This window comes from Penaeus chinensis, chromosome 23 (genome assembly GCF_019202785.1).
Source record: "Penaeus chinensis breed Huanghai No. 1 chromosome 23, ASM1920278v2, whole genome shotgun sequence".
Taxonomy (NCBI): domain Eukaryota; kingdom Metazoa; phylum Arthropoda; class Malacostraca; order Decapoda; family Penaeidae; genus Penaeus; species Penaeus chinensis.
This window is the reverse complement of record NC_061841.1, coordinates 11,168,884-11,173,883: the sequence shown is the minus strand read 5'-3', so window position 1 is coordinate 11,173,883 and position 5,000 is coordinate 11,168,884. Positions and strand designations below refer to the sequence as shown.

Below are 5,000 nucleotides of genomic sequence, written 5' to 3'. Positions count from 1 at the left end.
CCTTGGAACTCAGCCCTCGACTCAACTAATTTTGCATGGTCTTTTTTCCACTCCTACTTTTTCGTTTCTGTCCCTTCACCAATCCCTTCTACTGTCCACTTCCTAAGGTGTAAGAGCCGTGCTGAAAGGATGAAAGGCTGACTTTGTGCCAGTCATGAACGGCCTGAGGGAGCCATGGGCACGGTATTCCCCTGCTTTAACTTAGCCCTTACCCTTCAAACGGACCCTGAGGGGTGGACTGTTTTTCTTCCCAACATACTCCAGGCTTACCATGGCCAATAATGAAGATGTAATTCCAATACTAGGGTCAATGAGGCTTGCCCCTTCATCAAATAGCCCCAACAATTCAAACTCTCCCGATTCCCTGACCCCAGGCTATCCTTTGACCACGGCTCCGAACACTAAAACAACTACCCCCTCCTCAATGACTACTAGTACAGTATCCACCCTAGTCAACACTCAACCCCCAGGAGACATTTCTTCTCTCCCCATCCTCCCTTATTAATACGTTACAGCCTTATTGCCCACCTCTCCATAACACTACCTCCCTCAACACTACTCCCTCCTCCACACGCCCACGCCCTTCTACTACTCCTATCTCTACAAAAATCTTAAATACTCTTGCCCAGCCAAATGGGACCGATTTTTCATGATCCCTCCGACAGCTCCCTACTTTGACAACACCCTTCTCTTCCAGCAATGTCTCCTAAAACAAGTAGGCAAAGTCTCTTTCCGTAGCCGACCCGACCGCTCACGTCTCGTCACAGTAACATCTGGAAACCAAGCTATAGCATTATCAAACCTAACTGATCTATATGGTAATCCCATCCCTGCAGAACCCCATCCAACCCTTAATACTTGCACCGGAACTGTTTCTATCTCCCCAGCAAATTGCCCTATCTATAACAAAGATTGGTCAGATTGTGGAGAAGTTTTACTCACCTGTCTCACGGACTATGATGCGACATCAGTACAATGCTACTCCATTCCTCCCAAAGGTCTTCGTAAGAAATCCACTAACATTGCCAAAATTACTCTCCGTAGACATGACCTTCCCTTCAATATTTACATAGGTGAAGAATCCCTCCCTGTCCGACCATATCAACCTCCTCCTCGTCAGTGCCAAAATTTTTGGCATTTAGGACACCTAGCCAAACATTGCCATTCCACAGCCAGATGCCCGCTATATGCCCAAGCTGGCCATACTCGATCAAACTACTCTGCACAATCGCGCACATGTGCCAACTGTGGCGGCCCCCATAATTTGAGTCGTAGGTAGCAGACTTGGACACACTCTACATGAGGCTAGACAGGAGACACGCCAACGATGTTTTTCTCTTACTCCCTACTTCAGTAATGTCGCTCACTTTGCCACTCCCCCCACCTCCCAAGCTTCTACAACCTCTCATAAACCTACCCCCCCCCTCCATCTAACTTCCCCTCTTCTACCTCCTACCTTCCCAAGTCAAATTCTTTTGCCATCCTAAATCCAGACACTCCAATCTCTACTACAGCCCCAACACCTTCCCCTCTCCCTCGCCGCACTACCCACAACAGACAGAATAAACGTTCCACCCCCTCTTCCCCTACCACACAAACACCTCCACCTTCCTTTGCCCCAACTCTTCAGACACTCCCCCCCTTTATCTCACAAAACTCTCCAAACAACTCCATTACAGAAACTCTTGAAGATATTCAAAACTACATAATCGAGTCCCAAGCTGACACTCATCCACCTTCAAATTCTACAACTCCCACTCCCTCCACACTCAAAGTCACAGCCGATATCCATCCTCTTCCTACTCATATTCCCCCTACACCCTATCCTCCTACCCCCACCCAACACAGCCCATCCCCCCCTACTCCAGCCCCGCCTACATTTCAGTCTACTTCTCCCCTTCCCACCCCATTGACTTTGTTGCTTTTGCAAATCTGATTTCCCAACTTCAACCACCTTTCCTCATAGAAGGTGATTTTAACTGCCGCCACACTCTTTGGGGTGATTCTATCACCAACTCCCGTGGCCTAGCTCTAGAGCGCTTCCTCTCCACAGCTGACCTTATTATTCTAAATTCAGATCGCCCCACACACTTTGATGCACGCAGTCTTTTCCACGCATTGACCTCTCTCTATGCTCCCCTTCTCTTCATTTAGATTTCCACTGGTCAGTTCTAGACGACTTTCCCTATAGTGACCACTTTCTAGTTCTCCTTTCTCCTACTTCATATGTACCACTTACTAACTCGCCACGCTGGTGCTTTGATAGAGCCGACTGGCGTACTTTCACTCTACTCTCTGCTAGTCATATCCCTCCATCCTCCCTCTCATCCATTTCAGAAATGATACAATGTTTAACAACTACAGTCCTAAAAGCTGCCCATACAGCTATTCCTCGAACCTCAAGACCCTATACCTCCAAATGTGTTCCATGGTGGAATTCTGATTGCACTAAAGCACTTCATGTGCAGCCTGGAACAGTTACCGCTACAAACGAGGTTCCCCAAATCAACTATCAGCTCTTATCTCCTTTAAAGGAGCATCCGCCTGTCTTCGTCGTACAGTCCGAAGTAGCAAAACAAATTGCTGGCAAAATTATGTTTCCTCAATTACATCCTCTACATCTATCTCAAATGTTTGGCACCAGATCCATAAACTATCAGGCAAACATCCCCCTATCCAGCCCCTGTCCTCCATATTCGAGATACCCTCATCTCTGATCCTCTCCAAGTCGCTAATGAACTGGGTGACTATTTCAGCCAGGTCAGTAGTGGTTTTCACCTTTCTCCACACGTCTCTTCTATTAACACCATCAAGGAACGTACACCCATTATCTTCACCCTATCCTCTGCTGAGTCCTATAATGCTCCCTTTTCTTCCTCTGAACTCAGTGCTGCGCTTCAATCATGACACTCATGAATACCTGACGGTATTCACTACCGTATGCTCCAACAGCTTCCATCTTCCTCCTTATCCTTCTTATTACCAATTTATAACCACATATGGACATCAGGAAATTTTCCTTCTCTTTGGCGAGAAGCTCTTATCTTCCCCCTCCTGAAACCCAATAAATTGGGTACGCTCCCTCAAGACTATCGCCCCATCGCACTAACTAGCTGCCTAAGCAAACTACTAGAGCGAATGGTTAACTTCTGCTTAATGTGGTATCTTGAATCAGTTTGGTTTTCGCCGTGCCCGAAGCACAGCTGACCTCCTAGCTCATTTTGAGACATATTTTCATCCGCATTTGCGCGCCATGAATTCGTACTAGCTATATTTTTTGACCTAGAAAAAGCATATGATATGACATGGAGGTACCATATTTTCCAACAATTGTCCTCTCTAGGCATACATGGAAACATGGGTGTCTTCATAAAGTCTTTCCTCTCCCAACGCACTTTCCAGGTCAAAATTGCCTCTGCCACATCTTTCTTTCCTCAAATTGAAGGCGTCCCACAGGGCAGTGTGCTCAGTACCACTTTATTCCTTCTTGCTGTTAATGACATTGTCTCAGTTCTACCACCAGGAGCCCGGTCATCACTATATGTTGATGATTTAACCATCTATGCCTCTGGCACATCCATACCAAATCTCTACCAATTTCTTCAGTCTGCAATATCATAAATTTTCTACCTCCAAATCTTTCTCCATCCTTTTCTCTCGCACACGTGTAGGTCCCCTACCTCCACTCTTCTTATATAGCATTCCAATCCAATACCGTTCCTCTAGCAAATTCCTAGGCGTCATTTTTTTACTCCAAACTGTCCTAGCAAGACCACACATTAAAGAAAAAGCCCGCCGTCGTCTCCGAATCTTACAAACCCTATCCCATATATCCTGGGGCTCAGATCGCAAAACTCTCCTTCATCTTCATGTTACCTTGATCCTCTCCACTTTCGATTATGGATACCATATCTACTCCTCTGCCTCAACTTCTCTCCTTGCCCATCTTGATACAATCCATCACTGTGGTCTTCTCATAGCCCTAGGTGCCTTCCACTCCTCTCCAGTTGAAAGCCTGTACACTGAATCAGGCATACCCATAGTAAACTAACTATCCCACGATCCCTTCTTCCTACCTCTGCTTCTTCTCCACGTTTACCTACTCCTTTCTCCACTCGCATGAATACCCTCCTCTCCAATTCCCCTTTTCCCCATCTCCGGCCTCTCCCGTTCTCTGTCCATTCTGTCCCTCCATGGCTTTTACCTTACCCCCATATTTGCTCCTCTGTCTTCCCTGACCCACCAAAATCAAAGATTCCTCCTGTTGTCCTTCTCACCCATTTCCTTGACCATGTCTCCACTCATTCCTCCAGTATTCACGTATATACTGATGGCTCCAAATGCACCTTAGTACTTTCAAATACCCCCTCCCTCCTGGATCCAGTGTCCTTACTAAAGAACTGCATGCACTCCTTTTTTACTTAAAACACATATTCTCATTCCCCTCTTCCTCTTTTACAATTTTTACTGACTCCCGTAACTCATCAACTCAAAAAGTCAATACACACGAACTCTACTTTCCTCCACCTATCCTCCTTTCACTGACCTCCCAACCTATCAGACATCCTTACAGAACCTTACACTTTCTGCTTTGACAACCTGTTTTCCTTCCTCAAACGCATATATATCCTTCACTCAATCTAACCCCTTTACATTACCTCACCCGACCTTAACCCATTCACTCACCAATTCATTTGCCCAGCTTTGACAACTAATCACTAACTCAACCACCCTTCACTACCATTTACTCTAGTGCTACATGACCTTAGATGTCTAGCACATTTATTTTGCTTTTAACCATTAACCATTAACCATTCACATAGATGTGTCTGAGAATTGATGTTATATGATCACTCAGTGATACCCAGTCTGTGGGTATCACTGATACCCACAGAATGTGATAGAGTTTTCATCAACTTTGAAATTATATGAGGGATATTTAATTTGCGTATTATTTAGAATATATTTTATTACAAATTAAATATTCATACTCATTGCAT

The 5,000-nt window shown here is 45.3% G+C and overlaps 1 protein-coding gene across 1 annotated transcript in view; it reads right to left on the bottom strand.

Moving 5' to 3' along the window:
- Positions 1–5,000, bottom strand: part of LOC125037590 (sodium- and chloride-dependent glycine transporter 2-like) — a 28,169-nt gene that overhangs the window by 22,304 nt on the left and 865 nt on the right.